Genomic DNA, 13,124 nt, shown 5'->3' on the forward strand with positions numbered 1-13,124 from the left:
CTGCAGTAACAAGCAGACCCTGATATGTCAATGACTCTATCAAATAGAGATCTGTTCTGGACTCAGTATTCTGAGTCTTCATTCAAGGGGGTGGGGCAGCTGTTCTCCTAGAGGTCTTTAGGGATGTAAGCCTTGGTTTCCTTGGAGGGACAGAGCAAAATTCCAATGGGTAACGGTTGAATAAAACTGAGTCTGTAGCTCACGGCACTCTGAGAAGTCAGACAGTGGAGGGGGGAAGGGGGAGGAGCTTGAGGGAAAGCAGAATCAGAGTTTCTTCCAGGATGACTTGGTCTTAGCGTATCTGTAGACTGAGGAGATGGAAGCAAGCAGAGGTGGACCACTCCAGGACGAGTTGGCATCACTGATGAGGGATCTGCTGGCGGAGGAAGCAGGAGCTACAGGAACCGAGTGTCAGGTTAGCTTGGGAGAAGGGTGCGTGCCCACTGCCCTGACAGGACACGGATGCACTTGGAAGTGAAGTGGATGGGATAGGAGGACTGGTTTGTCTGCCCCATTGAGTCAAGTTTGTGCCCAGGGTTTCTGTGCTTTGCGTCCTGAGCTGGGAGTGGAGGTCGGGCATGTGGACGGGGTCAGTGGCTCATGGCAGCCCCCAAGCACACCTGACCCATAAGCAGGTCCCGCTGTTTGGTGCTGAATCTGGAGTTCTGCTTTGATGACATTTTAAATGACTTTTCATTTGGATCATTTTGAGTGGTTTGCTTGTAAAAGAGGAATTTCTACCTATAGTTTTCTCTTTATTGAGTCCTATGAGATGAAACAATGACACTTTTCCAGAAAAGAGCCATGGAAAATTTCCTTCATTCTTTTAGACTAGAAAGTATATGTTTACTTCCCTTGTCAATATGTGTGAGTCTGAGTTTGAGCTGATGAATGTGGGATAAGCAAAAACAACCTGGGCCATCCAAAGTACAAATGTGTTAACTCTCTCCTTCTCTCCTGTGTCTGTACCCCCTTGGAATCCCTGTCTCCATAATGGACCTCACCATCCTGTGAAGAATGGAGTTTTGTCTTTTTCCCCCATGAGGCTGTGTGTTCCTTAGTGTCACCCACATTGTTAACCGTTTCTCTTCCTGCTGCGCTCAGCCCGGGATGGGGACTCACCACCTGCTCAGAGCTGAACACTGAGAGTGGGTCATGTGGGCCTCCTGGCCATACTCCTTTCCTACTTTGTAACAAATAAACATTTTATGTGAGAAAAGTTTTTGATTTACGAATGTGCGCAGAAAGTCCCGAGGGTTCCTGTGTACCCTACACCCCGTTCCTTCCGGTGTTGATATATTACGGTATCACCGTGGTGCACTTATCACGTTAATGGACCTGTGCTGATGGACCATTACTAACCACTCTGTACTGACTCTGGATTTCATTAGTTTTCCCCAGTGTCTCCTTTCTGTCTTAGGATTCCATGCAGGGACCACATGACGTTTAACCTCATGTCTCTGTAGGCTTTTCTGGCAGTGCCGGAATTCTCACATTCTTCTTGTTTTTCATGATTGACAGTTTTGAGGAGGACTGTTGGATATTTTGTAGAATGTCTGTCAACTTGAGTTGTTTTTGTTTGTTTTTTCCATGGTTGCACTGGGGAGACAGGTTTTGGGAAGAAGGCCTAGAGATTAAGTGCTTTTTTTTTTTTGCGGTACGCGGGCCTCTCACTGCTGTGGCCTCTCCCGGTGCGGAGCACAGGCTCTGGACGCGCAGGCTCAGCGGCCATGGCTCACGGGCCCAGCCGCTCGCGGCATGTGGGATCCTCCCGGACCGGGGCACGAACCCGTGTCCCCCGCATCGGCAGGCGGACTCTCAACCACCGCGCCATCAGGGAAGACCATTAGTGCCATTTTATCGCATCCTAATTAAGGGCATATCCTTTCAACACGACGTCATGGTTTGTGTTGACCTTGGTCACTTGTCTGAGGGGGCGTCTGTCAGGTTTCTTCAATGTAAAGTTACTCTCTGCCGCCTTTCTGTACTGTGGTCTTTGGAGGGAAGAAGGAAGTTACTACAAAAGGCTGCATTTGAGGGGAGGGGAGCTGTATCCATCTCTTTGAGGGGGTAGAATGCACTTAAATATTTGGGATTCTTCTGTATGGGAACCGTCTGTCTTCCCATTCATTTAATCATGTATTTGCATCAGCATGGACTCTGGGATGCTTGTTTTATACTTTGGGTTACAATTCAGTCTCGAGTTGATTTTATTGCTTCCCCTTCTTCTTCTTCCCCTGTCCCCCCACTCCTTCATCCTCTCCCTCCCCCCTCCTTCCTCCCCTCCCCCCTTTCTCTTTCTTTCTCTCCCGGATCCATTTAAAATGGATCCAGACCTCACACCCAAAGAATGAGGTGACTGGTTAAAATTTCAAGCCACATTGCATGATGGGCAAGTTTCAGAGGCCAGGAACTTGCTTCCTGTCTTATCTGAAGGAAATTTTGTTCCACTTTGGCAGTTACTGTTAGGCACACTTTGTTGGGCTAGAGTGTAGTTTTCGACAGGTTTATTGCCAAAAGCTTGAGTGACAGTGAACAGTCTCTTTTTCTGGTTAATGCTCAACAGAACTCATTTTCAGGGCCCAGTTGGAAACAATCAAGCAGGAAACATCTGATTTAAGGATTTAAGGGTTTAAGTGCAAGGTTTAAGGATTCCCTTGTGAAGTTAACTTTCTACAGATCCTGGGGACAAAGTTGAAGGAACTTTCCCAGAGACCCATATATACCTGTTTTCTGGGTCATTAATTTCACTAAGTGGAGTCTGGTAGAGGGTCTGTCTGCTCTTAATGAGTGGGGTGTGTCTATTCTGCACCCTGGAATCTCACACACAGCTACGACCTCTCTATCACATGCAGACTCGGGTTTTAGTCTCTCTTTGGAAACAAGGACCTCACCTTTACAGGCCGAGGTACTGAACTTGTGTTCCCACGTGCGCCCCCTGCTAGGAGGCCTGCTGAGGGTGAGCTCTGTGTCCTGCTCACTTCCTTAGCCGCGCGCTTCTCTGCTGTCCTGCAGAGCTGGTGCTGGCCTCAGCACTCAATTGACTGGTACGCGCTGTCCAGGGTGGCAGTTGCATTCCGAGGAAAACTGCCGCCTCTGTTGCTAAATGTTACTCTGTGCCACACGCAAGGGGTTTTATGTACATCATCTCCCGTAGTGATGGAAACAAACCTATTTTACAGATTCATTAACTGAGGCCTAGAAAAACCGAGTCGGTTGCTCTAGACCGCTCAGCGAGCTGCCGAATTCATGCTCTTTACTCCGCGCTTTAGCGACTCCATCATCTGTTCACATTTCCACAATTCCTTTTGTAAGTTACAGTCCTGTGTACATGCAATGATAATACAGGCACCCTCAGAGATACCACCACAATAGAGCAAATATCACAAGAAAGCGTGTCACATGAATGTTCTGGTGTCCCAGTGCATATAAAAGGTGTGTGTACACTATATATACGGTTGCCTGCTAAGTGCGCAAGAGCGTTATGTCTAAAAAATAACGCACATGCCTTAATTAAAATTTACCTTCATTGCTAAAAAATGCTAACCACCGTCTGAGTCTTCAGCAAGTGGCACTGTTTTGGCTGGTGGAGGGTCTTGCCTGGATGTTGCTGACTGATCAGGATGGTCGTGGCTGAAGGCTGGGCTGGGTGTGGCAATTTCTGAAAATCAGACAACAGTGAAGTTTGATGGACTCTCTTCCTTTTACAAACGATTTCTCTGTAGCCGGCAATGCTGTCTGACAGCATTTGATCCACAGAACTCCTTTCCAAATTGGAGTCAATCCTCTCAAGCCCTGCCACTGTTTTATCAACTAAGTTTGTGGAATATTCTAAATCCTCTGCTGTCATTTCAATCTTCACGGCATCTTCACCAGCAGAGACTCATCTCGGGAAATCACTTTGCTCGTCCATGAGAAGCAACTCCACATCCATTAAAGTTTTATCATGAGATGCAGCAATTCAGTCCCATCTTCAGGCTCCACTTCTAGTTCTAGTTCGCTTGCTGTTTTCACCACATCTGCAGTTTCTTCCTCCACTGAAGTCTTGAATCCCTCAAAGTCATCCATGAGGGTTGGGATCAACTTCTTCCAAACTCCTGTTAATGTTGCCATTCGGACCTCTTCCCATGAATCACGAGTGTTCTTAATAGTGAATCCTTTCCAGAAAGCTTTCAATTTATTTTGCCCAGATCCATCAGAAGAATTAGTATCCATGGCAGCTATAGCCTTACAAAATGTATGTCTTACGTAATTATACTTGCAAGTTGAAATGACTCCTTGGTCCATGGGCTGCAGAATGGACGTTGTGTTAGAAGGCATGAAAACGACATTAATCTCACTGTACATCTGCATCAGAGCTCTTGGGTGACCATGTGCCTTGTCAGTGAGCAGTCATACTTCGAAAGGAGTCTTTTTTTCTGAGCAGTAGGTCTTAACAGTGGGCTTAAAATATTCAGTGAACCATGTCGTAAGTGTGGTCATCAGGCTCTGTGGTTCCATTTGTAGAGCACAGGCAGAGTAGGTTGAGAATAATTCCTAAGGGTCCTGGGGTTACTGGAATGGCAAATGAGCATTGGCTTCAACTTCAAGTCACCAGCTGCAGTAGCCCCTAACAACAGAGTCAGCCTGGCCTTTGAAGCTAGGCATTGACCTCTCCTCTCCAGCTGTGAAAGTCCTGGATTGCATCTGCTTCCAGTAGAAGGCTGTTTCATCTACACTGAAAAGCTGGCATGTGGTGTAGCCACCTTCCTGAATTATCTTAGCTAGATCTGGATAACATTTCACCGTAGTCCCTGTAACTCAAAATTCTTTATACCCATTCCATCCTTGTGGAAAATAAACTCATGACCGACAGATCCAACTTGGGCTGTTTGAAAGCTTTTCTTCGTTCATTCAACAAACAGGTCAGGAGAACACAATTAGCAAGAGCCTGCGTATATGAAATAGGCTCTCTTTTGTAGACTCTGCCCCTCTGCACTTTGGATCAGTCAACAGCCACAGCTACGTGGTAAACACTTGGCAGAGTACCAAAGCTTAGGAGCTTCCAGAAATCGTTACCCTGTGCCGAGTCCATGGCAGGCATGACCCGTCACCATCAGAGTGGGCGTCGTTGGTGCTCTCAGCTGACCCACTTCTCAAGGCGTGGACGGGCTCTCTGACCCCGACCCCTGACTCCTGACCCTGGAGTAGGTAAGTGTTAGAGAAACGGACGGAAATCCAGGCCGGGGGAGGACGTTTCTCCTCAGTGCTGGGGTGTCACGTTTTTCCTGATATGAAGGACAGAGTTCTCCTCGGTTGCTTTAACAAAATGCTTAGAATAGAACAGAAAGGCTAAAGGAGTAGACTGATGAATACAACTGGATAGACGAAATCAATGACACCTTTTAAATGCCGAAATGCAGGGCTTCCCTGGTGGCGCAGTGGTTAAGAATCCGCCTGCCAAGGCAGGGGACACGGGTTCGAGCCCTGGTCTGGGAAGGTCCCACATGCCGCGGAGCAACTAAGCCCGTGCACTACAACTACTGAGCCTGTGCTCTGGAGCCTGCGAGCCACAACTACTGAGCCCACTTGCTGCAACTACTGAAGCCTGTGCGCTAGAGCCCGTGCTGTGAAACAAGAGAAGACACCGCAGTGAGAAGCCCATGCACCGCAACGAAGAGTAGCCCCTGCTCGCCACAACTAGAGAAAGCCTGCACGCTGCAATGGAGACCCAGTGCAGCCAAATATAAAAGAAATAAATAAAACAAAACAAAACAAAACACCATTCACTTTAAATACTGAAGTTCAAACTGACTTTAAAGAAGTGAATTAAGGAAATTCAACATGTATTTCAGGAAGAACAATGTCAAACATCATAAAGTATCAGTAATGTAAGTGGACGGTGAGTCATTTCCTCAGCGTAATTATAGCCAGAAAGCATTTGTTAGTTACAGTCAACCACAGGCTTTGTGGGCACATCCGTGATGCTGCAAAGATCAGCCCTCCTCCCTCCCCACCCAGGTGTGTTAGCAGCCAGGAGCCGGGAAGCAGCTCACTAAGGACACTCACAGTCACTCGAGTTATTTCGAGGGTATTTTGCTTGCTTTTGATGAGGTTAAATGAGGAGTTTCAGGACGGCAGTAATGTCATTCAAGGATGCTTTGCTGTTTGCCTCACCTAAGTTTTCTGCGTCACAGGACCCAGTCCCCTTTCACCCATCCTCTAGACATGCAAAATGACTTTCATTCCAAGACCCGTGCTTTTCTCATCCTTCACTTTCCGGCAGCATCTCGCACAGTGACTTGCGTTTTACAGGAGGCTTAGAAATGCAGCTTTCATTATGCGTTAAAGGACTTTGAAGATTTGTCCATTTGTAAACTTACGATTTGCACACTTTTGGGAGTGTGTATTTATTACAATTCAGTAAGAAATGTTTCTTAGAAAAAGCTGCACAGAGAGTAATCCTTTTTTTTTTTAAGTTTTTGGCCTTAGTTCCCTGACCAGGGATTGGACCCATGCCTCCTGCATTGGAAGTGTGGAGTCTTAACTGCTGGACCGCCAGGGAAGCCCTGGGGGTGATCCTTTCGTGATGTAAATGTTCTACATTTCATTCCTAGAGGGAGGATCGTGTGATGGTTTAAGTGGTTTCCTTCAGGGAATGAATGAATCAGTGCATTAAAGGAAGAAAAATTATTTACAAAGATGATTCTTAAATCAAATGTTGAGTGGCCTCTCACTATTCGTTGAGCCCAATTTTCTTAGAAATGTTAAAGGTAAACATAATGATTACCTTAAATGTGAATAAAGAGAAAGAAACAAAGAGATAAAAAATGTAAAAATTAGAAAATTTTAATCTGGAAAACAGACCAAAAATAACTGGTTTCAAGCATTGATGCATTTAATTTATATCATCTTTTATATTCTTCTCTCTTTCATGTATACCTTGTTTCTCAAATTGCGCATGAATATCTAAATAGTTGAGGTGTGTTATATACAGTTCCCATGAAGCAGTGCTGTATCAGACTTTTCTCAGTTGGCAGAACCTGACCTAAAATCCACTTGAAAAAAACCAGGAGTTCATTATCTCATGTGACTGGGAAGTCTTCAGGCATGGCTGGATCCAGCAGCTGTAGAGCTGTGGTCTGGGCTCCTCTCTCTCCATCCCTGGGCTTTGCTTTCCTTCATGTTATCTGTGGTCTCAAGGGGTTCACTTCCCACGGCAAGAAAGGCAGCTCTCACCCTATGTACATATCACAGCTTAGAACCTCAGGGGAAGCACAGCCTCTGGAGTCTTCTAACGGGGCCAAGCGTGGACAGGTGCTCAGTTCTGGAGTCAGGTGAGGATGTCGAGGTATCAATCAGGATTACTATAGAGTGTGAAGGCAATGTTCCTAGCACCTGCCAGGGATGCTGGCAGATAAAGCCTGTATTCACGTCAGCGGGTTTCTACACGATGGGACCTCAGTGCCTTATACTCTAGAGGGTGCTGTCACCCACTACAGCTGCCAGGACAGGCGTGGCCCAAATAATCAGTAACAGTGTAAAGATCAAGAAAATCATATGTGGAGTGGAGCTGGTCCAGCCGAGGGCCCAGGTGGCGGGGCCTGGTGCCCGGGAGCAGTGGGCCTGGTGTCTGAGCCACTGTCATCTCAGAATCTGAGAGGAGGGTTGCACTAACTCTGCAGCCCAGAGGGGCTGCGGCCACCAGACAGCAGGTGGGACCGCATCCGGCCTCTCCTGGGTCTCGGGGGGTGGAGGGGAGCAGACAGCTGTCCTGGGGAGCCCCGGCGTGAGCAGAAAGGGCGCCCAGGGCACACGAAGGTGGAGAAGGAGGTCGTGGCTGCAGGGGGGCTGCGGCCACCTTTCAGCAGACACGGCGCTGAGACAGGGCTTCCCTCCAGAAGCTGAGAGTAAATCCACGGAGAAGAGAAGCTCCACGGAGGAGAGAATCTGAATATTTAGCCAGAAGAGAGTCTGCGGGTTTAAGAGTGGGAAATGCATGCTCTCGACACACAGAATCATGACTCACAGGTGCTTCGAGAAGAGACAGCAGAAGTGAGTCGCCCCAATGGGAGAGTCAAAGACACCCCAGGAAGAAGGCCGCAGGGTGGCCGGGCACGAGAAGTAAACGTTTTCCAGGTGTGACGAAAGGAGAGCTGGCATTCAGATGGACGGAGCGGCACGAAACAAGGCGAAGCGTCATGGAAAAGCACAGCGTGCAGGGGGAAAGCGTTAACGTGACTGGAGCCGCGAGCTCCCGGGAGGGCAGAGAGAGCTGAGAAGGGGCCGCAGAGACATCGGCTCCACTGTGGAAGGGCCCCCTGTGGCCACAGCGCCTGGTGGGAGACCAATGAGGTGTGGACGCAGGACTGGCCAGATGGAGCCCCGTCTCAGGACGATAATCCCCGTGTTAAGCAGAATGGAGACCCGAGTTTGCACACCCGCCTTCATGTCCTGTTAAAAACTCAGGGTAATAATTCTGTCAATTGCTCCCAAATCCCATCCCCCGTATGCTTCAGAGTGGCCCCTCATGACATGGGACCAACACAGTGAAAGCCCGTGGAAGTAAACGTTGAATCCTAAGGTGCCCTGTACTAGGCGGACACGTAACAGGAAGTACTTGGATGTGGGCATGTTTTTTAAGATTTGTTTCTTCATGTTCCCAGGAAACTTTTCACATCTTTCTTTAAAGGTATTTTTCTAAATTTCTCTCCCCCCTGCAATATATTTATGATACAGCATTAAAGTTTACTTTAAAAAATCCTCCCGTCTGGGCTGTGCCGTCCTGGGTGAAAGTAATGGGGTCCCTGGCATCGCTGAAAGCTTTAGCTCTGGAAACCTTCCAGCCGCACACACGTGTTTCATGGACCAAAGCCTGAGGGAACTGGGTGGGACTCATTTCTTTTCTTTTCTTTTTTTTTTTTTTTTTGCGATACGCGGGCCTCTCATTGTTGTGGCCTCTCCCGTTGCGGAGCGCAGGCTCTGGACGCGCAGGCTCAGCGACCATGGCTCACGGGCCCAGCGGCTCCGCGGCATGTGGGATCTTCCCGGACCGGGGCACGAACCCGTGTCCCCTGCATCGGCAGGTGGACTCTCAGCCACTGCGCCACCAGGGAAGCCCCTGGGACTCATTTCTGTAGCTGAGAGCAGCATAGACAGTCACAAGGTAAAGGCAGGTGGTGTGATCTTCCAACAGGGAGAGGAGGAGCAAAACCATCTGCCAGAAGAAAGGTCTAGAAAGCACTGGGCCAGCCTCAGGACCAAGAGGGAGGAAAGGGCTCCTCTGAGAACTTATGCCCACATCGCCCGCCTCCCATACGTGTGTTCTGAGGCTTAGCAAGCTGAGAACTTAACTTAAAAAGTCCCCGAGTTGATGGAGCCACGGGGGCAAAGGGCAGAAGCAAAGGCAAATACTTTTGTAAGAACGTCCTCTTAGTTCACGTCTTGTAAAATTCCCACAGACGCATTCTGGCCAAGTAGAAATCGAAGGGATGATGCTACACAAGCAACTGAGAAGAAGCCCCAGGAAACAGTGAGCAGCAGTGGGCCGCAAGGGGTTCGGAGTTTCCAGGACCTAAAACCAGCACATTGAAGACACCTGAAGGAATCAGAGAGGTCGTTAGAAACATGCGCAATGAGAAAGAAAAAATTAATAAAACGAGTCCTGGTGAATTTGAAAAGAAAAAATCTATCACAGATCAAGAGAGAACAGTGAAATGGGGGCTGTAGAATTGAAGGAAAATCGACAAATTGGCCCAGAGTAAGGAATTAAAATTATGAAAAAAAAGTGATTAAGAGACACCGAGGCAGATACTGTAGTGCACAGGGAACCATATGCAACGTCCTGTGATGAACCATAATGGAAAAGAATATATATGTATATAACGGAATCACTTTGCTGTACAGCAGAAATTAACACAACATTGTAAATCAACTATACTTCAATAAAATTAAAAAAGAAAAAGAGACACTGAGGCAGAGAGTGAAAAGGCCTTACTCGTGTCTCTCAGAATTCCAGGACGAGAATGCCAGCAATGGGGAAAGTCAATATTTAAAGAGAGGGCTTCCCCGGTGGCGCAGTGGTTAAGAATCCACCTGCCAGTGCAGGGGACACGGGTTCGATCCCTGGTCCAGGAAAATCCCATATGCCATGGAGCAGCTAAGCCCGTGTGCCACAACTACTGAGCCTGAGTGCCACAACTACTGAAGCCCGCGCGCCTAGAGCCCATGCTCTGCAACAAGAGAAGCCACCGAAATGAGAAGCCCGCGCACCGCAACAAAGAGTAGCCCCTGCTCGCGGCAACTAGAGAAAGCCGTGTGCGGCAATGAAGACCCAATACAGCCTATATATATATATATATATATATATATATATATTTAAAGAGATAATGGCTGAAAATTTTCCAATATTGATGGAAAATATTAATCCTCAGCCTCAGAAGCTCAACAAACCTCAAGAAGGATGGAAAATGGAAACAATCAAACACAACGAAGTGAAATTATAAAACACCGAAGATAAAGATACTAAAAATTGAGAAAACAGTCAAATTATCTACAAAGGAGTGATGATAGCATGGCCTGACTTCTCAAGAGCAAAAATAAAAGCTCTGGAAAGTTGAATAATGTCTTCAAGTCACTGAGACCAAGAGCTGTCCATCTGGTCGACCACCGGCTGATGGTTGAACTAACCACAGTTTTGGGAATAAATGAGCAATTTTTATTGTTGACACCTACTGAAGGAAAATTTGAAATAAATTCTTTAAGAAGAAGGAAAATGATCTCCCCCAAAGGCCTAAGAAGCGAACATGCCAAGCATGTCCCTCCCTGGTTGCTTTCCGTCTCACTAGGATGCTCTACACTCAATATGCAAAAGGTGCTGTGATCTGAATGACATATGTTCATATGTGGAAATCCTAAGTCCCAGCATGCTGGCATTAGGAGGTGAGGACTTTGGGAGGTGGTTAGGTTAGGAGGGTGGAACCCCAGGAATGAGATGAATGCCTTCATAAAAGAGACCCTGCAGAATTTCTCTGAACCTTCTCCATGTGGGGTCACAGCAAGAAGGCAGCCACCTATGAACCAGGAAGCAGACACCGACTCTGCGGGTGCCTGGATCTTGGGCTTCTAGCTTCCAGAACTGTGAAAAATAAGTTTCTGTTGCTTATAAGCCAGCTGGTCTATAGTATTTTGTTATAGCTTCCCAAACAGACTAAGACAAAAGGCTTTCCCCTTTACCTCCTTCAGATTTCCGCTTTCCCTGACTGCCGTATAATTACACTCTCCAGTCACTGTATCCTATCCCGCCTTCTCCTCCTTCATGGTATTTATATGGCATATTATAGCTTTATTTATTTTTAATATCTTCTTTCCATAATAAAAGATAAGGTCCATGAAATAAGGGACTTGGTTTGGTTCATTGCTCTATTTTCAGAACCTAAAATAATTTCAGGCACATAGCAGACACTCAAGGGTAACTAGTAAAAGGATAAAAACAGACCACATTCCTTCTCCTTTCAAAAAGAGGGAAAAAGCCACCTTCAAATGTGACCCTCAAGATGTATAAAATAAACTGTTAAAAATAAGTCCAAACAGATTAGACTTATAATTTATTATAACAATACATGTAAACAGACTAAACTCATCAGTTAAAAAATTAGAGATTGTCAAGTTGGATTATAAAGTAATTCAGTTATGTGCTGTATCCAAGAGATATCAGGAAATCACAGGACATAGGAAGACTGCAAAAGATAGAACCGGCCAATGAAATGCAAAGAATGTTGGTATATCTACAGTAATAAGAGACAAAGTACATCTTAAGGGAAATATAATCCTGACCATATAATATTCAAATAAGGCAAAAGCCCCACAGTATATTATTTAAGAACATATGCATATGCCATAAATGTATAAATAAATGACTGATAGAGGATGCATTTAGGTTACCTGGAGATGGAGGGAGCAGTGGTGGAGGTTGTGACTGGGGAAATATATTAAAGTGGTTTCAACTCTACTGATAATTTCTTTTATTATTCTAAGCTGCATGGTGGGTACATGAGTATTTCATAAAGTTCTATCATATCTGTTCCATGTTGAAAATAGTTCATAATAAGAAAACTCTTCCCCAAATCTAATTACAAACAACTTTTGATGCAACAGGCTGTCCAACACAGGGTACCCTGAAAGTGTAGGTCAGAGAGCCCCTTGGGAAGAAAAGCGACACCGATGGGCAGGACAATTGAATGAGCTTTCCAAGAATCCTCTTAGGGAAGGCAAGGGCGTTCTTGGGTCAGCCAGTTACTTAAACTCAATCTCATCCTCGGGAAATGTGTGTGGATATAACAAGGGAATTGTGAGTATTAAATGAAACAATGAATGCACGTAAAGTGCTTGGTACATAGTAGGTGTTCAGTGAACTGCATCAAAATCTTTCTGGAAATGAAGCAGAATAGAACTAGCAAGTTAGAGTCAAAGAGAAATTAGATACTACTTACTTCCCAGACTTCCCCAGGCAAAGTCAGCACCTGCCCGAGGGAACGCTGCATCCCGTTCATCTTTGTATTCCCAGCGCCCTCAAGCACTGTGTCTGGCGCATAATGGACACTCAGGAATCATCTGGAGAATGCTGAAAGGTACCAGGATTCTTATGGACAAATCATATAAACACTGCAAATAAAGGAATCAATTTCATCTCTCTAGTTGTGAACCAGCAGGATTATAAACAAGGATAATGTTTACTAACACTACTACAGTATACTTAAACAGCTCCTTTTTGGGGGGGGGGCGGATCCACATTTTACAACAGCGGTATTAAACGTGTTCTTTTCACTTCACGAATATTTCACGTCTTCTGTTTATGTCACTCAGATTTGTAACATAAGGCAAAACTGATCTAAAGTTGGACAATGTAAGCACGACACCTTCCCCTTTCATCTTATCCACATTTATCAAGAAAACTCAAACAGGCCACTCGTTTTTCTTTCCTGCTTATTTGCTCCCTAGCAGCGGGCAGGGAGGGGCGGTTGGGATTAGGGACTTTACAAAAACTCTAGGTTGCCTCAGGGCCAATCACCGACTTCTTGGGCTTTATTCCTGGGGTAGGGAGGGCTCTCCCCGACCGCCCCCCACCCCCACCCCCGGAGGGCTAG

General features: G+C 46.3%; 1 protein-coding gene across 1 annotated transcript in view; it reads left to right on the plus strand.

Moving 5' to 3' along the window:
- GALR1 (galanin receptor 1) overlaps positions 1-13,124 on the plus strand; it is an 86,470-nt gene that overhangs the window by 60,478 nt on the left and 12,868 nt on the right. The gene's annotated exons all lie outside the window — the stretch shown is intronic.

Source organism: Delphinus delphis, chromosome 13 (genome assembly GCF_949987515.2).
Source record: "Delphinus delphis chromosome 13, mDelDel1.2, whole genome shotgun sequence".
In the NCBI taxonomy this organism is placed as follows: domain Eukaryota; kingdom Metazoa; phylum Chordata; class Mammalia; order Artiodactyla; family Delphinidae; genus Delphinus; species Delphinus delphis.